This window comes from Phodopus roborovskii, unplaced genomic scaffold, assembly GCF_943737965.1.
Source record: "Phodopus roborovskii unplaced genomic scaffold, PHOROB, whole genome shotgun sequence".
NCBI lineage: Eukaryota > Metazoa > Chordata > Mammalia > Rodentia > Cricetidae > Phodopus > Phodopus roborovskii.
The window spans coordinates 17,457,918-17,481,551 of NW_026126418.1; the positions used below are offsets into that span (position 1 = coordinate 17,457,918).

Below are 23,634 nucleotides of genomic sequence, written 5' to 3' on the forward strand. Positions count from 1 at the left end.
CCTGATGTTTGGTGCACAGACTCAATGGAGGGGATCGTGGTGGGTTTTGGGGATTCTGGACGAGGTCCCAAATGTTGTACCCAAAGTCTGGACCTTCTGCCCCAAAACAAAACAAAACAAAGCAAACAAAAAAAAAAAAAAAACAAAACAAACAAACAAACAAACAAACACCAAGAGACCAGATCCAAAAGCAAGGAGTCTTTTTAATTATGAGTTAACTCAGGTCCTCCATCCATCTGACACAGCAGGTGGAGTAGGAGGGACCAGAAGCAGCAGTGGGGCAGGGCATATATTTGGGGTAGAACAACAGGAGTGTGTGTGGGTCTACTAGTTACATAGCAACAGTCACAGGATTGGCACACCTCTGGGATGGGGGGATCTGTCCTCAGCTGACTGGTCAGCTACAGCTGCAGAAAGGTTATTATGCTTGGAAGTCATCCAAAGGCCGTTGCTATCTACTTCATTCCACTATTATCAGTAAAGTATATCCAAAGTCCAGCAGCTAATTTCTGTTTGGTTCCTTACAGCATGGAGAGTATCAGGCAGTTTCTTCCCATTAATTAGGTCAAGGTCAAGCAAGGTCAGACAAGGGGAGTTCAGCATATTCTGCTGAGTCAGGGGCCTACAACTTGTTGGGTCTTTTCTGTAGCCTGCCATGGCTGCCAAAGCAAGGGACTGGGTGAGGGGCTGGACCCTTCATTAGAAGCACAGAGGGAGCCAAGGCTGTTCTTTGTCCTGGCTACTCCACTTGTAAATGTATAAGAATTTCCCAGGTACTTCTGGTTTTGAAGACATAAAGGGGTCATGAAGATGCTGAGATTTCCTGCTGTGAGAGACGAGAAAAGGCCACTGGTGAAAGGGTAGCCTCAATTACAGTAGACATCAGACACCTTAAAACAGAATGTACCATAAAAGGGTATAAAATTGTCTTTTTATATGTGTTTTGTTGCATAGCATTTTTTTTTATGAAAATGCATTATCAATATTTAAGGTTATTTAAAATCAGAATTATTATTACTATAGTGATAATAAAAATATTTCTAACACATTTAGAAAAAATAATCTCTTCCCCTAGCGTGTTATAATCCAAGATAATTATTTTTATGTGGAACTATTAATGTACTTCTCGGCTGTGTTAATTTAAATATTTGTTTATAATTCAGTACATCATTATTATATGTCAATGAAGTAGATTCTGATGTACAGTGAAAGGCTTCCCATTTAATATTTTTAAAAAGCGACACTCAAGCATTGCAGTAATTTGGATATAATATGTTTATAGATCAATAATAAATTAAATATCACTAATTTGGAAAGCAATTGAATTTTTACTATACCCTTAACATTCTGGGAGAATTTTTTTGTTTCATTGATTCTTTGCATTTTTTTTTTTTTATTTTACTAGTTAGTAACATAATCTTAATGAGTTTTTTATGTGTACTGTGTTTAGGTTTGGCTTGCTATTATTTGACCAGTACCCTAATGTGCATAATTAATTTATTTATTTTAGGCTCTTCTGCTATTGTGATATTGGCACTTAGAGCTCTAAATGCCCTTATTAAGTTTGTTTTCATTGTAATATACAGGCTTTGAGTGTTGTATTTTTATTTAATTCTAAGACTCATTTCATTTCCTTCTTGATCACAATAGTGACCGATTTATCACTCTGTGGTGTGTTATATGACCTCCATGAGGTTGTGAACTTCAGTTTATTGTGGTTTTATGGATTATTTCAATTTTTCTAAGTTTTCAAGATATTTACCTTGTGACCAAATATTTGCCATATTTTAGAGAATGTTTCATGAACTGCTCATAAATATGTCTTCTGCAGTTTTTTTTTTTGATGGAATGTAGTTCAATTTCCTTTGTTTATTAATATATTAGTCATTATCAAAATGAATGGAGTAAAAAGATAGAAGAAAATATAGTAAGTGTAGTGATTAGTATAAAGATGAAAGAAAGTGGAAGGTGGGAACCAGAAGAGGTACCTGCGGAGGCCCAAAAAGTCAGGAGGGAGAAGTAAAAATATGCTTTTAGGTAACAGAATTCTTCTAGGGGCCAAGGAAGGCTCCCTGCAAACCAGGCCCAAACATATTTTTGGAGAAAGGAGAAAACAAAATGAAGGGTTAAAGAGAGACTGGTGAAAAATAAAAAATAGAACAAAAACAAAACATAGTAGAGAAAGAACAAAGTAGAGTCAACATGACTCATGGCTCAGCTTTTTAGTATAACACTTTGAACAATTTTTGTTTACCTTTAAAGGTATACAGATAAACATGGTGGTTAGCTACTCATTCTTGGCAAGATGCAATCTTTTATCTCTAGGGATTATTTAAAGGAAGAAATTTATTTAAGAGAGATCACTCACTCACCCCTCCCCGAATATTGTAACAAACCTATGTATTAAAATTAGCAATGATGCAAAATAAGCAATAGACTGTGCTGTAAATATAAATGAGAGAAATATTTTCCTGATTTAATGACCCCAGAGGTTTCTGAAAGCTGAAATGTGCCCAAGCTGGAGTTTTCTTTATTTTGTATTTAGTTCTTAAGGTATCATGCTTTTGTTGAGTTTATTGTTTAAGGAAGTCTGTGGAAGTTTTCAATATCCTGGCATCTTCCACATATAGGGACATGGTTTAAATAAGGAAGAGACTAGATTTGGGAGGGCCTGCTTAATGGACTTAAGACTGAAAACTTCTTCCTGCACTCCTTCCTTAAACCCCCTCCTTTTGTTGGCTTCAGTATAAATGACTGTAAAGAGAAAATTTCACTTAATTTCAGTTTTGCCCATTTTTGTATTTATTGATGTCAGCAACTAAAATTGTTGGGTAAGTTAATTTCCATTTACTAGATTGATACTTTCCATATTTGTACACATATAACATTTTGATTTTGTAAGAAGATGTTTTTCCAGACAGCAAGCATTTCCATCTACCCCTTTCAGTAAGTTTTGATATTATTTCAGGTACTTGTTTGTATACTTGGTCACTTATCTGAAGAACTGAATGGAAGTGATGTTGAAATATATTTGTTATAGCAGCTTGGTACTCTTCCTACATCTAAGAAGCAGTCATTAGTTATGTCTTCTGTGAATGTATATGAATATATGATAAACCTGTAGGTAACACAATAAAGAGAGGCCTTTGGTTTACTGAAAAAATAAGACCAATACTGTCAATTTGTGAGATACAACAAGAGTTTTAGCTAAATTTTCCTGTGAATTATTGAAACTTTGTGAATCATTTAAAGGCTATTACATTCTCATAGAATGCTTCTAAGTAGAAAACATTAAAGTGATGACATATATAATTAATTAATCAGAATTAGCAGTATATATTTGTTACAAACATATTGTTTTTATTTTCTATTTTTTTATTATTTGTTTTATTTTATGAGACATTATATTTCATATAATGTTAATGAAGAAATTTGGTCATGTTTATATGTAATTCTATTAGAAAAAACAAAATTTGTTCAGCAATTCATGTATTAGTATGCAAGAGAACAAATTAATTAAGTTCCAGTAGGTATATGTAGGCTTTTGTGTTTATTAAAATTATCCCTGAAAAAAATGTTAACATGTCTATGGAGAAAAACTCATAGAGGATACTTTTTCCATAGCCTAAATTTTGTTATTGTTTAGTTTTATAGGTATGTTTATAAAGTATTTGATTATGCTGGACTATATAATGCAACATTCATATGAGCATGTATACATTTTGAGATGTGAATTCTACCCCATTTCTTCCTACTCTATTTTCTATCCCTTCTCTTTTGTTTTGTTTCTTTGATAGTTCAATTTCTAATTTTAGATCTTCTATGCATTTTGTGATTTTTGTCTATCTATGAAATCTACAACATAAAATGAAATAAAAATGTGATATTTGTCTTTATTATTCTGTTTTTATTCATTTAATATGATTATTTCAGGTTATTCCAATGTTGAGGAATGATATAATATCATTCTTTTTTATGGCTGCAAATAATCCCTAAAGATTCTGTTATGCAGGGCCATTTTGAACTTGTAAACCTATTTTTTAAAAGCAGTGGCCTTAATAAATATATCAGAACAATGTTTAGGACAGCTTAAGCTGAAATCAGTTACATTATTCTTCAGTTTTTACTGAACTAAATCTTTGGTAATTTGTAGTACAGTGTACTTGAGCTTACAAATGATACAATGTAAGAACTTAATTTTTATTCTACCAAATAAAGGATTAATTATACTGGCATTTAGATTTGTCCAAGTGAAACTCAATGTGTTGATAACATGATATCAGTATTATTGACAAATAATGGCAGGTGGCAAAACCTGTAGAAAATAAGAAGTCAATGATACAAAAGTAACATAAATTATGCTATATCCTCATGTTTACAATATGATAACCTTTTTCAGTTTTTGGTTTGATGTGCTTCTCTATATCCAGAGGGAAGCAGTCATATGAGTGAGTTTTGCAGACAGTACATCACAAATACTTCTAAGAAAGCTCTAACTCTGAACATATCCTCTACCATCAAGTCTAGGTGAGTGGAATTTGCTTGCCTAAATAAAGCCAAAATAGATTTTTTTCATAGGTAAATGTTGGAACTACTTATACACAACATCTTAAAGAAATAATTTTAGCGTATGTCCAAGAAGTTTGTCAACTAAAAAAAAGTATTGTGAAAATCACAATAGTATGTATAATTGTGAGAACTTATATTGACATTAATGAAATGACAATTGTAATTCTGGGAAAACATGACCGACTGAGAGAAATAAAGCCATTGCTTTAGACAGAGATATGTTAAATAATATTGGAGCTATTTGACATAATTTAAACTCTTACTTGAGATAAATGGAATATATTTAAAGAATAAAAATATTTTGAGATTAGTGGGGCTCATTTCTAATAGTACACGATCAAAGCTCTCTACTAGATGTACAGGACCATTAGGAACTATACAGAATATACTGTAAAATATCTTCTCATAGGACTAGTCTAGGCCCTATGTAAGTTGATACAATTAGCTGTATTGCTACCATTTTGCAGTTTAAGAAAATTTAACAATTTTTGATTCTCTTAGAATTTTATACAATCTGATTTGATCATATTCACCCCAACCCCTTTAACCTCCCTATACACTCAACGTTGCATTTTATTTATTCACAAAAATGTTTTGTTAAACCATTGACTCCAATTTGTGTTACTCAACTACTTTTTAGAGTGAGACCTGTGTATGTTATATGTACTAGGGATCATACCACCAAAGAGCAGTGATTTTCCTTCTACTGGTTGCTATAAAATGTCAACAGCTCCTCAGCAAATGGTAGGTTTTCTTGGCTGCCTCTTCTTCATCCTAGATTTTGTCTGGCTTGTTGTTGAGCAGGCCTTATTCATACTATCACAATTGCTATGAGTTACCACATGCAACTGTCATGTTTTGTCTGAAAAACACTATTCTCTTGAAGTTATCTGCCACTCCTGATTCTTACACTCTTTCCATCCCGTCTTCTGAGAAGATACTATAGCCTTGGCAGGGTAGGGTATGATATGTCCATGTTAGGTAGGGTTGAGCACTGCACAGGCTCTCTTTCTCTTTATGGTGACCAGTTGAGGGTTTCTGTGTTAATTACCATCTACTGAAAAAGGAAATTTCTCTAATGAGGACTCTGAGAGGTGCATTATTATGTGGGAATAGCAATCAATAAGATATTATTATGGGTAGTTTTTTTTTTTTTTGACAGGGTTTCTCTGAATTCCTTTGGAGCCTGTCCTGGAACTCACTTTGTAGACCATGCTGGCCTCTGGGCTCTGCCTCCTGAGTGCTAGGATTAAAGGCTGGCACTACCACCGCCTGGCTTAGGGGTAATTTTGATTATGTCCATTTAGCAATACTAGGTTCTTCTCTAGAGCCTAGAGCATATAAATTCAAAGGTTCTTTTCTATGTTAACCATGCCAGGTTTTAGCTCCAGCTCATGAAGTAGGCCTTAATTCCATTCAGGAAGTAGTTGCTTATTCCCATAACATCAGTGCCAGTATTATACCAGAGGACATGTCTCAACAGGCCAGTTGTTATCGTAGGTTGTAGAGTTAATATGTGGCTGAGGTTGATGATTACTTTTCTTGTTTGGAAAAATGCATAATATCTTCAAGCATTTTCCATGAAAATTAATCAGTAGGGATGAAGCTTTATGTTGAGTACCTTCTTGATTTATATATGTTCAATGATGCAACTGTTATGATAATGCACGAGGACAATCTTGGAAGATTCCAAGGAAGTCATGGAACAAACATGCCAGGTAGACAGAGCTTAGTGAGAAGTTTTATTAGAAAGCGAAAGGGTGGGGGGAAGGAAAGGTAAAGAGACAGAGAGACAGAGGGAGGACAGAAGAGAATAGGGAGTCAGGAAAAGTCATTTCTGCCCCAGGGGAACAGCTGGAAAGACAGAGGGAAAAGAGCATACGTGGGCAGGGGGAGGGGAGCCTTTTCTCTTAAAGGGGTCCTTTTCAGCTGCATGCTGACCAGGGTACTGCCTGAGTGTATTGTGCCAGGTGACAGGAGCAGGCCAGCATAACATGTGAATCTTTACAGCAGCTATGTAGTGTCTTCAGCAATAGGATCTTACCATCAAGTTCTAAGATGATAACCAAAAGAATTGGCAATAGCCAGTAATATTTGGGAGTATATGGGATTCTATTGACCAATAACTCTGAAAGCAGTAATCTATTCCTGGTACTTGGAGTTTTAATTGTTAACTGGTTTTAACTAGTTAAATGAAGAACCGTTTCACTTCATTTATTGATGTCTATTTGAAGATAGCACATTGTTTTAAATATAAATGATGGAGATACCTCTGTCTGATCTTATGTATAGATATGCACTGAAGCATTGAGAGAGAAAATAGTACTTAGAGACTTACTGACAGAAAATAATAGTGCTCTTGAAAGAACTAAATTTACATGCCTTTTTTTGGGGGGGGGGTTGCCACTATATAGGTAATCATGAATATGTTGTCCTGATGGAATGGATTCAAGCACCTCTTTAGAATTCATAGTAGGTCCTCTTCTTAAGTGTTTTTGAAACAAGACAGATAGATGAGTAAATGGGAAAGAGTAACAATGTCACGGAATTTATCCTCCTGGGCCTCACCCAATATCCTACTGGACAAAAAGCACTGTTATGTTTTTGCTCATGTACATTGCGACAATTGTGAGCAACCTGCTCATTTTGATGACGATTATTGCCAGCTCCTCTTTGGCCTCTCCAATGTACTTCTTTCTTGCCTTTCTGTCACTCATGGATGCTGTTTACTCCACTGCCATTTTGCCCAAATTGCTTGAAGACTTAGTTTGTGATAAAAAGACCATCTCCTTCACAGCTTGTTTGGTTCAGCTTTTTGTGGAGCATTGATTTGGTGGTGCGGAGGTCTTTCTTCTGGTGGTGATGGCCTATGATCGCTATGTGGCCATCTGTAAACCACTGCACTATTTAAACATCATGAATCAACAGGTTTATATGTCACTCTTGGTGGTAGCCTGGATTGGAGGTTTTGCACACGCTCTGGTTCAAGTTCTACCTGTATATAAACTTCCTTTTTGTGGACCCAATGTCATTGACCACTTTGGCTGTGATATGTACCCTTTATTGGCACTTGCATGCACTGACACATATTTTATTGGGCTCACTGTTGTTGCCAATAATGGGGCCATGTGTATGGTGGTCTTTATCCTTCTTTTATTCTCCTATGGAATTATCTTAAGTTCTCTTAAGACTCAAAGTCAGGAAGGGAGGCATAAAGCCCTGTCCACCTGCAGGTCCCATATCATGGTGGTTATTCTTTTCTTTGTTCCCTGCATTTTCATGTATGTTAGACCTGTCTCCAACTTTCCTATTGATAAATCTATTTATGTTTTTTACACAGCTATTACTCCCATGTTGAATCCTTTGATATATACACTGAGAAATTCAGAAATTAAAAATTCTATGGGAAAACTCTGGTGTAAAATGTTAAATATAGATAGAGTAAGAATTTTTCCTTGCTGAATGTATTATTTATTGGAAAGGAAAATAATCAAATTTAGCAGTATATGTTCTGAATTCAAAATTAGTAATAACACTTGAAATTAGGAGACGTTTGTACTTTTGTAAAAGGCTGTTATTAACTTTTAATAAATTTTCTTAATAACTGGTTACTGAAGTTTACCCTTCTCTATGAAGTGAATATTTATATCCTTTGTCAAATTTTCAACCAATTATTTTACCATATAATTGGGTTATTGGAGTTCTTTATAAGTCCTGTCATTAACTAGATAGTTATGTGCACCATAGAGTCTTTTCTAGTTGTCTTTTTGTTATGCTGCTATCATTATTCCTAATGACTATTAACTCCCAATTCATTTATCTTAAAATAATTTTCATTAAATTTCTTTGAAAATTTATCAAGAAAATCATACAGTTTTGAGATAATGTAATATGCTATTTTGAAGTTTAAAATTATTACAGAGTGGTAAAATTGACTTAATCTGCACATGTTCTGTCACATACATTTTGCTGTGGTTAAAACACATGCTCCACTTTTTAAGCTATTGTGTATTGTTATATATTTTTCTTATTTTTTTTCAATAATTTTCCATATTTGGTTTCCTCATAAACATTATTAAAACTTTAAAAAAATCTAATCTTGCCCTAATCTCATATCTCATCTTCATTGTATTTTATGTTCAAGTAATTATATATCACTGTCTGTGGTATTTCAGTTAGGCTAAATGATGACTCTTAATTATTATAGCCAGCAATGTAGATTTTTAAATGGAATAATAAATGTTTTTTATTCTTTATTTTTACTTAAACAATGTTGCAAACATTAAAATACTTTCAGAGGGTAGCATTTGTGTAATAGTTATATTAACATGAATAATGTGCTTATGGACATTACCTTACATACATATGCCATCTGCAAATTGAGATCTTGAGCACACTAAATCATTCTATTTTGATATAATATAAAAATCCCTGTGTTATGCTCTTTTGATTCTTCAGTAATTATTTTTCATAATATCAATGTTCTTATATTTTGTTTACCTTTTAGTTACAGTGATCTTAATTAAATCAATGCTCTTTGCATTATATTTTCCAAATGATTATGTCTAGCCTTAGTGTAAAGTGCAACATGGCTTCAGCTACTTTACTGATGCCCCTTGTTCAATGTGTTAGACTTTCCATAAGCGTTTCTATCATTGCAAACAATAGTATCTGAAATAAGTGTTGCATTTTAAAATTTTTATTGGGAATTGATTCTTCTGTGTTACAAGGGAGTGGGAGGAGTAGAGCAAGCAGAAAGTGTGCTCAAAATAAGTTCTTTTAAACCAATAATTTCTCTATAATATTTCACAACACAAATCATTTTATTATTGTAATAATTAAAATTGGAAACACAGATCAGTACCTAAAACAGGCTCTTTGACCAAGTTCTTATGGTGATACTATGGCATCTCTCTATAAAAAGGTATTCATAAAAATGGTCATGAAATCCTGTTAGTGTTGTGACACTTTCTATAGAACAATTGAAAACTATTTAGAAGAATTTTCCAGTAACAAGAGTATTCGCATGACTCAGTTATCCTACTTCTGAATGTGGATGCAAAGGATTTTATTTTTACAGAGACACTTAAAAACCCATGTTCATTGCAGTTCTGTTCATAATAGCTTAGAAATGTAATTAACCAAGAGTATATCAAATGGATTATGTGTTACACACACACACACACACACACACACACACACACACACACAGCATATTATTCAACTATAAAGAAGAATGAAATCACAAAATTTTCAGGCATGTGGATGGAACTGGAAAAATTGTACTTAGTTAGTCTAATTGACCCCTGAAGACAAAATTCTTACTTTCTCATTAGAGATTCCTGGCTTCTGTCTTTTGTTTTATGTATTTATATGTGGAAAACTAAGTGATTACAAATGGGCCATTGGCAGAAGTGATGCATTTAGGAAGGAAGATAGTAGAATATGAGTAAAATGATAGTATGAAGGAGATCAGGGCAGAAGGATTCAAGTAGAAAGTAGAATAATGCGGAAAGGGAGAGGTCTGGTGAAGGTTCAGACAAAAGTGTGCATGCAGAATCTCCTTGGCAACCAAGTTAAAAAAAAATGTAAGGAGGGCTAGTAGAATATATGTTCCATGAAATCTCATCTGGTAAATATTGGGAGCTAAAAGTTTAAGCATGGATGGGTGCAAAGATGTAGAGTGTGTTAACCAAAACTAAAGATGTTTGGAGAAGCTTTATAAGACTCTACTAGTTTGTAAGCTATTGGACTATATATGTAAAATATTATGAGTAATATATATGTATATATTATTTATTATATTATGTAGAACATAGTTATATATAATTGTGTATTATTTATATAATAGATATGATATGCAATTTAAAATTTCATTAAAATAATATACCATCACATGTTATTATATATTATATGACATAATATTCATATATAATGATAATAAAATATGAAATATTCATAATAATAAAACCTATTGCCATTGCTCTTGACTTCCAACCATAATTAGATACTAAGACTCTATTGTTGAAGACACAGTACATTTGGTTGCAAGACACAGGGAAATAAGTCTTGAACTGACCAAAAATTCTCCTTGTTGGCTAGTGTTCACAGTACTGGAAGGTGCTATGCAGACACCCGAGGAAGAAAAGATACCAGTGGTCTTTTCAAGTGCTGGACATTAGATACCATAATGCTGATCTGACAGACAAATGTGCCAGGTCATGCAATAGTGACAAGATTATTTATGGGAATAATCAATCTTTCTCTTGATTGGATTTGATACTTTCTCCATGAGAACAAATGTCCTCCTGCTACTGTAAAAATGTCAAAAACCATGGTAAGTCAGGTCATATGCCCTAGAGGAGAATCTACATGATCAAATTATCAAGCTGAATTATAAATAAATTTGCCTATATTCCTTAGTCAGAGGAGTTTCTTAAAGCAGAAAGTAGTGGCTGATGCTCATTCAGTACTTTTTAAATGCTTAACATGAGCAAATATGAGAGTTGGAAATATGTATCTAAGAAACGGTGAGTGCTAAGAATGGGACATCTGCCAAAGTTCCAAGGGTACTGCAAAAGAGAGGGTCAAAGGAGTGTAAGAGAAGAGGACAGGAAAGAGTCCTTTGAAGTGCTATTGCACACAGGAATTCATGGGAACTGATTGCATATACAGAACCTGCGCCAGATGTAGGAAGTTCAAAATTATAGCACAGATTACTGCAGGGATCCCAGGATTTACCATGAACTGAATAGTTAAGAGCAGATGAAGGCTGCAGGGTGAATGAGTGGAGGGAGAGTCACTTTTCTTTTGAGTGTAGCTACTGTAATATTTCCCATGTCATATGAATGGTCTCACATCCATATGAAGATGGGAAAGTTATTGGACTCAATGTTTTAAAAAATAAATAAAAATTAAAAAGGATACATGAACTGAGAGAGAGAGAGAGAGAGAGAGAGAGAGAGAGAGAGAGAGAGAGAGGTGTTGGATGGTCCTTCACAAGCTGAAGGATGAGCCTATAGTATGGATATAATAAAGAAACATTGTGTGCCCCAGATCTGGGGAGGTGTGTGTGTGTGTGTGTGTGTGTGTGTGTGTGTGTGTGTGTGTATGAGAGAGAGAGAGAGAGAGAGAGAGAGAGAGAGAGAGAGAGAGAGAGAGAGAGAACTGGGAGGAGTGGAGGGAAGGGAAGTTGTGATCAGAAGGTATTGAATAGAAAAAACTAAGTAAGAATTCAAAAAGAAACATTGTGTATATGCATGAAATGTTCAAAGAATAAATAAAAATTAAAAGAATCATCTTCCAGTGTATTAAGGCTTTCTGGGTAGCACTTGACATTAGGAAATTAGAGAAGGTATACTTGAAAGCATCAGAAAAGGCAAGAATATTCTGGATCAACCCTAAATATTTTGTAATACTATCAAAATTTGATTATCTTCAATTATATCAAAATACAAATTTCCTTCAGGAGAATTGATCTTTAGAATGAGTAAAAATATTTTCAGTTTATCTTAAAAGTGTTCCTATCCAAATGTAATGAACCTCAAACATTACAAGAGAAAAATGTTTTATCTATGTAAGCTTAACATTATACAGAGAAGGCTGTATTTATGTATTTGTGATGAGAGGTCTGAACTTCTCCATTTTACAGTTTTATCTGAGTTTCAGGTTCTTATGAGAAAACAAGGTTTATTTCAAACAAAAGAACCTCTAATCAACAGCATATCTGACAGCAGGGATGAGAAAGAGAGCACTTACAAGGCTTAGATAGCCTCCACAGTACCTCAAGATGATGACCACTAAATGAAGGACAGTTCCTGTAATCCCCTGGAAGCATGCCCAGACTTGCCCTAACATGTCTGAAGATGGACAAACTAAAACTCAGCCAATCAAAACTGTACTAATGTCACTAATCTTGCTTTACCAACTGTATTCAAAGTGGCCTTTTTCTGAAATTCCCAAAGCTGTGCTTATAAAAGCACCTGTGTACCTTCTCTGAGTCGCCATTTTGTAAGAGTAGTCAATTGTACATGCTGGTTATTTCTGTAGAATAAACACTCTTTGTTCTTGCATACTATTTTGAGTCTGGGGTCTTTTTTTAGTGATTCCTGGACCCTTACATATATTTACATATACATACATATACAAAACAGTTAAGGATAAAAGAGATAAAAGAGTGTATGGATTTGAAAGATAGCAAGGAGGGGCATATGGGAGGGTTTGGAGAGAGAAAAGGGAAGAGGGGGATGGTGTCATAATCTCAAAAATAAAAGAAATAGTTTAAGATTGGGGCCCAGCTTCAATAGATATTTTATAATAGAAAATATAGTAAGGACACAGAGGCAGGATCTAGATGTAATAATTTGTCTAATAGCATTGTTCATCACTCCATTTGTTGATCAATTATTCATCAAAGGCTTGCCAGGCTGAGCAAACAGCGAGGCTATATAAACAAGTCTTTAAATATCCAGAAGTTTCTCTAAGCTTCAGCAACAAATGGTTAGTCAGTGGAGTTAATATTGTGGCTTTTGATGTTTTACCAGTTACAGGGAGAATTCCACTAGGTATCCTTATGAATTTTGATCTCAAATTTGAGAAATTCTTTTGGGAAATAAATAAATGACCTTGTTTATTTATTCATTCTTTAAGAATTTATGTTCATATTAAAATAAGTAAAAGGCACATGAATACTTATCCACAAGAACATACATGTAGGGCTGGAGAGATGGCTCAGCAGTTAGATCTGGCGCCCTCTTCTGGCCTGCAGGCATACTTGCAGGCAGAACACTGCATACATTATAAATAAAACTTAAAAAACGAACACATGTAAATATAAACATCTGGTACAATGTAGTAATATAAACTAAGGGTTTTGTGACTAATATTTAAAGAACATATTTATTTTTAACAAAATATTTCTACTCTTTATTAGTGTATGTAAATGAAGCACTCAGACCTTCAAAAGAGAAATTTGCAAATTAGGACAAAGCAGAATCTTTAATAATGTAATTTTATTTGACAAATAAAAATAAATGTGACTACAAGATAAAACATGATATCCAGCATCATTTGTGATAACATGGGTAAGTCTGAAGGGTCTTATTCTCAGAAAAATAATCTCTTGAATAAAAAATTTTTGCATTCTTTTAAAATATTTATAATTTTATAATAATGACATTTTTTGTTTGATTTTTCAAGACAGGGTTTCTCTGTATTGCTTTGGAGCCTGTCCTGGAACTCACTTTGTAAACCAGGTTGGTCTTGAACTCACAGATATGTGCTTGTCTTTGCCTCCCAAGTGCTGGGATCAAAGGTGTGCACCATAATACATGATAGTAAGATTTCAGCTGATTCATAAGCTATCACAAATTATATTCTCAGTACCATATTGCTCAAAATATTTCTTCAATTTACTGTGCTTTTGTGCTAAAGGTTATGGAGAAGTGTATCAATTCATTATAAAGAATATAGAACTTTTATGACATGAGAGTGTTTTCCAAGCTTTTCTAAAAATGTTCTTCTCCCTGTGGAGTGTGTGTGTGTGGGGAATGGGATGGGATGGTGGTTGGGGGGTATGGGAGAGAGGAAGAGAGAGAAGAAGGGAGGGAGGGAGAGGGAACTGGGATTGATATGTAAAATAAGAAAAAAACAAAAACAAAAAAAATCAGAAAAAAAGAATGCTCTTCATTCAGATAAGCAGAAAGCATTAGTAGTTATTTGAACTGATGGAAGAATAAGGAGACAATGATTTCTGATCATGTGTTATTCTTCTATCTTCCAGTGACAATAAAACCTTAAGAAACCTGATTGGTTTAGTGTTTTGTTTTGTTTTTTTTTTTTTTCTGAAATAAAATATGCACCATGTATCTTATCTCATTCATTAGCAAGGGAGGCACAACTATAAATGTATCTGTTACATGTGCTATTGGAGTTATCTGTTGTTACATAAGGTAAAAATAGCTAAATTTTAATAGAGCCCATTTGGCCTTATGACACAAGAAGATCCTATTTGCAAATAAAGATAACAATGATGCTAGAGTAGATAATTAGCCTATGTGGAAGTCCTGGCTATAGTTAATGTTAAAATACTAGAAGAAAGCATAGCCAGTATCCTACATGGTATAGATGTAGGAATGTTCTTCCTTAATAGGACTCCCTTTGTCCAAGAATTAATGACAACAATTGACAAGTGAGACTTCATGAAACTATCAAGACTGCATAGCTAAAGAAACAATCAGTTGGGTGAATAGGAAGCCTACAGAATGGGAGAGAATCATTGCCAGGTGTACATTTAACAGATGATAAATACCAGAATATATATAGAACTCAAAAACATATTTTTTAAAAAAGCAAGGCAAAACTAAACAAAACAAAATTCTCCAACCACTACCATTACCACCATCACTGACAATAACAACAACAACAACAACAACAAAAATAAAAACAAATGACCCATTTGGAAATGGGTTTGGGACCTGAAGAGACAGTTCTCTTTAGAAGGAAAAAAATGGCTAAGGAATATTTTTTTTTAAATGTCCACCACCCTTGGCTGTAACGAGTATGGGTTTTTCCTCCCGCCGCCTGGTCTTGCGCCAGTCCCAAATAATGCACAGAGACTCTATTTGATATAATGCTGTTGGCCCATTATTTGTTTCTTATAAGCTAGCTCTGTCTTAAGTATTAACCCATTTCTATGTTTTTCCACGTGGTCTTACCGAGAGCGGATGAATGGCATTTCTGTTCTCTCCAGGCTCTCCATCTTGACCCTCCTTACTACTTCTTCTTTCCTCATTGTCTCCTAGTCCCGCCTATCTTACTTTCCTATTGGCCAACAGTGTTTTATTTATAAGAAACATATACAGAATGACATCTCCCATCACTTGGCAATTAAGAAAATACAAATCAAAACAAATTTGCAATTTTATTTTACCCCAGTCAGAATGGTAAAGATCAACAGAGAAACAAATGCTGGGGGGATGCAGGGAAAACAGTTGACTTTTTTTTTTTTTTTCCCAAGATGGAGTTTCTCTTTGTAGCCCTAACAATTCTGGAACTAGTTCTAGTAGTTCAGGCTAGTCTTGAACTCACAGAGATCCACTGCCTCTGCCTTCCTAGTGCTAGTATTAAAGGTTTGCATCACCACTGCCCAGCTAACAGTTGGCTTTTAAATATAAATTATTCATCCAAACAAGGCTTGAGATGAAGGGGTTGAATGAATGGAATAAAGTTATATATGGCTCCATATTACAGGGATTATGGAATCAATCAAAGCTTTCCCTTCCACTCAAATGGACATGTTTGTGACTGTTTGCTTCAGAATTACAATGTCAGTCATCTCTTGCTAGCTCAGGTCAGCTGATTCTGTGGGTTTCCCCATCATGATCTTGAATCCTTTGTTCATATTATTGCTCCTCCCTCACTTTGAGTGTACTCTTGGAGCTCAGCCCAATGGTTATTTGTGGATTTCTTCACCTGCTTTCATCTATTTCTGGTAGAAGTTTCTAACTTCTCTGGGGTCGTGAATTGAAGACTGGGTGTCCTTTGCTTTATATCTGATATTCACTTATGAGTGAGTCCATAATGTATATGTTTTTCAGGTTCTGGGTCACCTCACTCTTGGGATGTTTTTTACTAGTTCTGCATAAGAACTAACTAGACTCATTTAATATAGGTGACAATGGTGTGACTGGGACAATATATGAGGCCACTGGTAGTTGGTCCAAGATCTAATACTAATGTACAAACTGACTTAGTGGAGCCCATTCTATATGGAGAGATACCTTGCTCAGTCTAGACACAGGGGTGAGGGCAGTGGAGAGGTGCTTTGGTCCTACCTCAATGAGATGATTGGACAGATTTAATAGACTTCCTAGGGGAGGACTTATTCTCTCTGTGGAGCAGAAGGGATGTGTGGGGAGTGGAGAGAGTGAGAGGAGAGGAGGGAGGGGGAATTGGGATTGGAATGTAAAAAGAATAATAAAAAAAAAATTAAAAAATTACCATGTCAGCCGTACCTTATTCTACAGCACAGTTTCAAAGCTTTTTGCTAGAACCTCAGAGTTTCTGGGCAGGATGTTGACACTGTCAAAGTAAGAGTGTCCTGCTGGTGTGTCTGGGCTGAAAAATCTGGGCTGCTTGCTTTTTGTAGGCTGAATTGCATATTGCCTGTCTTACGAAACCATTCAATAATGTTTATTTGTCCAACTCTTAGTTTATTTTCATCTCGTTTTGGAATTTGCCTATTTCACATTATAGCTTCTATGTTATATGGCAGTTAATTACTCTCTCTTTGTAATATACTAGTATTTCCCCCTTGAGATTTTTTTTCAGAGGGAAAAAAAACTGTCCAGGAGAGATTTCTTTTTCTGAATTGGTTCCAAGTATTTTAATGAATTAATCTATAATGATCACATATTCTCCCTGATGCTATGAATAGTCTCTTGCTCAAATAAAATTTATACTGAAGTGGAGGAAATGTTTACCCTTTTTAAGGGCACAAGGTACTCTGAAAGCACATTGTGTCCAAGCTAGGTACATGTAGTTTGTGTCTAGTTTTCAAGGTATCTTTTTGTCTTTTTATATTCACCATTACTTCTAGATGCCAGTTAACAAAGTCAGTTTCCTTTAGGGATCCTTGGTAATATGGATGATTTTCTGTTTTAATTAGAAAAAAGTCTTAATATTTTATTTCAATGAGTACAAGTCTGAATGGATCTCCCTCTAGTTATGAGAAAGTGTGCCACTCAGTTTTTTAAGAGGCTAAATCTCAGCCTCTCTACAGCTAGATAAAATGTTTAATAGCTAGGCAAACAACTTGTTACTATAAATCCTCAAATGAAGATCCTCATTTTATTTCATCACAAAAATAGAAAGGGAAAATGGTTATATAATTACATTTTAATTGAATTATTTCCCTATCCATACAGGATCTGAACACTAGTTTCTGCTAATTAAGTGAATGTATTTTAATCATGTCCACACTTCTTTCCCTTCCCTCTAACTCCTCCTCTATCCACTTTTACCATGTCCCTCCTCCCAACAACATATGCACTTTTTAAAAACCCACTGAGTTAACTTGGGTCTACCAGTATGTGTATGAGTGTAGAGTCATCTGCTGTGGTTCTGTATGATGAACATGTTTCATTTTGGCTGAAATTGGATAGTTTATTATTTTATGTAAATTTACCAGTTGTGACTCCCCACATTCATTGACACCAAATGAAAATAGAAGCTCCTGAATGTTAAGAGATGCGCTAATGCTGGGTGGTGGTGGCACACACCTTTAATCCCAGCAATTGGGATACAGACACAGGCACATCTCTGTGAGTCTGAGACCATCCTGGTCTACAAAGCAAGTTCCAGGATAGGCAGGGCTGTTGTACAGAGAAACTTTGTCTTAAAAATCAAAGCAAAACAGAAAAAAAGATGCACTAACCTATAGGTATAAAGATGGATACTTGATTTCAGTTCTACACTTGGTCCATTTAGCCAAATAGTAATCATAGATTCTCTCATAGTTCCTATGACCTTTCTAGGCACAGAGTCTAAGCCTAGACAATGGTAAAAATAAAAATGTACTTAGGGTTTTGTGTCACAATAAAAGTCAGCCTGTGCTTTTATCAAATGATGTATGATTTATAACAAATGTGGTACATATACACAATGAGATTTTATTAACAAGGAAAATGAAATTATGAAATTGGAATGTAAGTATATAGAGCTGAAAATAATCATTCTGAGTTGAGGTAACCCAGATCCAGAAATACAAATAGGCATTCTATTTCTCATGTGAATCTTTAGTTATATGTGCTAAAATTGAATTATCCATAGAAGTCGGGAAATTAAGAGCAATTGGGGAGTTTCATCTTAAGGAGATGGAATGTGTGTGGTATTACGCAAGCAAAGAAAATAATAGAACAAAAATAAAAAGAATGGTGTAGTGGAAGATATAGGATAAAGGATAACCAACACTAAAAGGCTTTAAAAATCCACATGTAGAAACATACTAATATAGAAGTTTCCTAATATATACATATACACATATACAGACATATATGTAAATAGTTGAAGTGAGAATACTCTATAGTGGGACAGTAGTGGTGCATGACTTTAATCCCAGCACTTCAGAAGCAGAGGCAGACAGATCTCTATGAATTTGAGACCAGTCTGGTTTACAGAACAAGTTTCAGGATATCCAGGGAGTTACACAGAAAGACTCCATCTCAACAAACAAAACAAAATAAAACAAAAAACAGAGCAAGAATACCTTATAATGAGGGTGGATGGATGGGTGAACATTATAGGCCATCAAATAAAAATTTCCATGTCAGTAAGGGTTACTTATTTTTTAGTTGTTAGTGATGTTCAATACCCCTCAAACATTGCAGACTATTGGCATTGTTCTTGGTTAGCCATCAGAACTTTATCTTATGATCATACTGCTGAAGGCAACACATACTTAAGTCATAGAACATGGATAAATCAAGATGGTACTAATCTAGCTATTTTTTGTACTAGAAGGTGCAATGCTTATCATCAGGTCAGAAAAGTATCCTATAACACAAAGTAAGTAAGAATAAAACAGATGAGAAAATGAACTGACTAATAAGATAGAATCATCAGTACCCCATCTAATGGAGATTTGTACTCAAATATCACCATTTCTACCAAGTGTTGAGACCTACAGTTGACTATCTTCTCAAAAGTAATGTCAACTGCAACAGATTCTGTAGTTCCAAGTTATCTTTTCAGAGTCCAAGAGCTTCCTGGCTAGAATCCTTCTCAAATGTTAGAGCAGGGTTGTAATCTGCCAGGTTATGGCTGGGCAAGGAGATAGAGTCAGCTTGCTTTAGACTGATTTATACATGTATTGCCTTTCCAAAGTGTTTTATAATGTGTGGCAGTTCAGTTCAGTAATCATTTTATATGGCATTTTTTTTTCATTTTACATTTTGGCGTTTTAATCTAATCAATGAGAACAATAAATTTTGATCATATCCTCTCCTCAAACACAAGGATCGCCCATCTGAACATTTCCTCTCCCAACTTCATGTTCTCTTTTGAGTTCACTGAGTCCCATTAGTGCTGCTCAAGTATATATGAAACAGTGCCTCCTCATTAACTTCAATCACAACTAATTCTTCAGAGTGGTTTGAGATCTAGACAATAGACCTTCTTGATCTTGTAATGGTGTTGTGCAGGTAACTATGGTCTCTGTGAGTTCATGGTTCAATGGCTGTATCATGTTCCACTGAAAATAATTTGACTTAGTCTCCCCTGATCACTGAAACTTACAGATTTTTGGTTCTTCTTTGGCTATGTTTTCCAAGCTTTGAAGAAAAAAAAAAGTGTGATAGAGATGAGCCATTTAAGGCTAAATGCCCTATAGTCAGTTATTCTTTTTCTGACCGGTTGTGGTTCTCTTTAATAATGTTAGTATACTTCAAAGAGAACTTTCTTTGATAAGGGACTGAGGTTGCACTAGTCTATGGGTATAAAGATAAACACTTGGAAGTCAGTTGGATACCATGTCAATTTGCCTACTTATCTTAATTTAGTGGTAGGATTTTCTCTAGCATCTATGATCTAAAAAGTCCCATGTTCTTGGCTAGGTTAAAGTACTAAGAATGAGTTCCTTCTTCAGAAGCAGACCTTCCATCCACTTTGATATTTCTTTATTACCCTCAAGATTTTGTGCATCTACTACACAAATGGGCTATCTTGATGGGTCAGGCATTATTTTAGGATTACAGCTGTGTAGGGATATTGATAGCTTTTCTACTTTAGTAGAATGCATATTACCTTCTGATACCAAGAATGGTAGTTATCAGGGAAATAGTGAACCTTGACATATGTTATAGGGTTTTTTTAATGTCCCCTGGTATTTAGCTCCTCTCTTTGTAAATAACTCACCACTTTCCCCTAGAGTTTATTCAGGAGAATAAGCCTGTCCAGAGGAGATTTCCTTTAAACACCTGCCATGCCTTCTAACAAGCTCATTTATTGGAATTGTTGATGACAGAGCCACATACACATGTAAGATTATCTGCATACATAAATGGAAAATTATTTTTACTTTAGAATAACTCAACAGATTTTTGAAAACTCAACAATACTTAAGGTGGAAGCCGTCTTACTATTTAGGCCTCAAGTTATTGTCTTCTCTGTACTCACTGCTTATTGAGATTTGTGGGAGGTGTCAACTGCCCTGGAGTTAGTACAAGACTGAAGAGGTTGCTCCACTAATGAGGAAAATTTCACCAGCTTTGCCATGTGCTTAATCTTTGCCTTTTATTGTTATTTAAGTGTTACAAACATTGGAGAGCTAAGCACAAGGTAGCTTTGGTAAATCTTCAAGAAAATATTCTTTTGTCTGCTTCACAAAAATAGACTAAAAACACAAAAATTCATGCAACTCTATTTATTGCTTATCATTTCTTGAAGTGTGACTGTAAGATGGGTTTGAATAATGAATTTCCACTAATTTAGTCAATTTTATGTATATTTGTTCAAACCAAGTAACTCTACTTTTTCTGTTATTTTCACTGTGGCAAAGAATATCTAATTGCATTTCTACAGTAAAGTAGTCGTAGTATGTGTTAGTATGTTTGTGTCCGTCTTCACAAGTATACTCATATGTTTATACATCACAGTGTTTTGTAATAAAGGAAGTCATGATTACTTACCTCAACCTAGGACAAATGCAAGATATGAGTTCTTGAAATAATGAACTTGGAATAAAAGGTGAGTATCTTATCATGTACTATGTATTTCTTAAAGGTTAGAGACTCACATGAGGGCATGTGAATAGTGCAAAATAAAGTGAAAAAAAAAACACAAAAGTTCATTGGAACATACAAAATTTATTTGCTATTAATTTCATAACTTGGCTAGTGCCTAATTTCTATTTACCAATTTAAAGCCATTTTTGTGTTAAGTGAATAAGAATGAAAATTGCTTTAATACTTAATATTATAATTTATAATTTCTAACATTTGTCAAAAATCATATTTAAAATTACATATATCAAGTGTGCTTGAGTATAAGCAAAGAAGTGTTTTATGGTTTTGAAGCTTATACTGAGCTTTTATGTATGAATCTCAAAATAATGCCAACTAATAGTTAGCACATATACTCCTTTCCCCTTATCCAGAGGACCATATATGATAATCAGAAAAACCTATGATCAGGCTGTTGGTCAAATACTTTCACCTAGATACTTACAATTTCTATGATAAAAAATAATGCTATTGAAAACTGTGTTAAAATATTTTTTTCCAGAAAAGCTTTATTGGCTAATGCTGAAAGCACAATCATATTATTACATAGTTATACATCTTTTGAAAATTTTCTGATATAGAATATGAGGTGAGTATTCATATGATGTACTGGAGTACATGTATTTCTTGATGGTCAGATTGTCTTATGAGGGGAATGTGAATAGGGCAAATTAAAGACACACTTAAGGCTATTGGAACATACAGAGAACATTTGCTTTTTGTTTCATAACCTGACTGTTGTTTATTTTCTGGACTAAAGGCAGTAATTCTTTTATGGCAGGAATCATGATGATTTTTGCGGTTAGAGTGAAACATTCAAAACTTTAATAACCATGATCATATACATATTTGAAAAGACTCTGATCACTGCTATATACATTTTACATGTGCCTGTAACATCAAAGTGACAAGATAAAGGAGAATCTAAGTGTGCTTCTCTGGTAAAATGATAAAATGTAACACTGAGAGATTTATGAATTGGTCAAGATCAATTTCATGGCAAGGGAACCTAATTGAGATTGAAATGTAGCCAAATGACTTTAGTCTCTATTATTCAGCACTGACCTATGTTCTTGCAAATATGCATCCTTTTTTCCACCATCAATGAGATAAATAGAGTCATTATATGATTATCCTGTTCATCAGTGATTAGAATTTTTCAAAAACAGTAATGTTTATATGATTATGCATAAATTAAAAGAAAAAAATGTTAGCCAAGTGAAAAATGGTGAAGATGCATTAATTATCATTTATATAGTTTGGAAAGATAGTAAAATCATTTCATCTAGTCCTTTTTATGTGCAAAGTGTGACATATTTGTAACTAATTTAGAAAACGCTCAGACTCATGACTTCCTATCTGAAGAATTGTCTCTTTTCTTTAAAACAATTTTATGGAGGTGTAAACTGAAAATTTTGTACCCAAGATGTTAATTCTTAAAACTAATAATAATATTCTCTGCCATAGGTCTCAGTTTCTGTTTTCTCATATTTTCCTATCTATGCATTCAAGAGCAAGATAAGCTAACTGTTGGTAAAGAAGTTAATGATATCATGAGTTAGAAGATTTCTGAGTTTTTTGAATTTAGTAAAATCAAGAATGTGTGGTCAAATTCTGGTTCCTGAGAAGTCTCATAAGAACTAGTTGAAATAATTGTCATAGACAAAAATGTTCAAAATGCATTTGTAGTTACTTGATGCAGTTTCAAGTCAGTTCTGTTGAAGTTCCATGAGACCTCCATGTAGACTGAAAGTCATTTGAGAAGTACAAGTCATATGCTTACATGTTACAATATCATCACTATGAGCACTATGCTCCTAGAGAGCAAGATCAGATTCTGAAGACAGGCTTTAGACAAAACAAGTTACAAGAAATGCTTCTGTTTTATTTGATATAACGAAGTTTTATAAGTACTACAGAAACCAGATTTCTGAAAAGTAAAAGTTATTTTTTCTGTCATTACTGGTGGCAGTGATGATTCAATGTGTTTTAAATAGGTCAACTTCAGGGATGACAATAATGCACAGAAACAAGGTGAGAAACAGAGTGCTACTTGTAGGATTAATAAAATAGTCATTGAAGAAATAGAATTATAAGTAGAAGTTCTGCTTGGTTTCATAGAAGCAGAACTCAATAGCTGTTTACTAAATATCTACTGCAGGTTCATCGTTGTAGAAGAAAATAATGATAATATTATCCATGTCATAATGGAATGATGTTAACAACCTCACAGACAGTGTTGTTCTCATGAAATGTCATCTTTGATACAAGTTCTCTGAAAAGGTCA

The 23,634-nt window shown here is 34.3% G+C and overlaps 1 pseudogene; it reads left to right on the top strand.

The window, feature by feature from the left end:
- Window positions 1-7,090: 7,090 nt before the first annotated feature.
- Window positions 7,091-8,031, top strand: LOC127222267 (olfactory receptor 4A16-like; annotated as a pseudogene).
- Window positions 8,032-23,634: the final 15,603 nt, after the last annotated feature.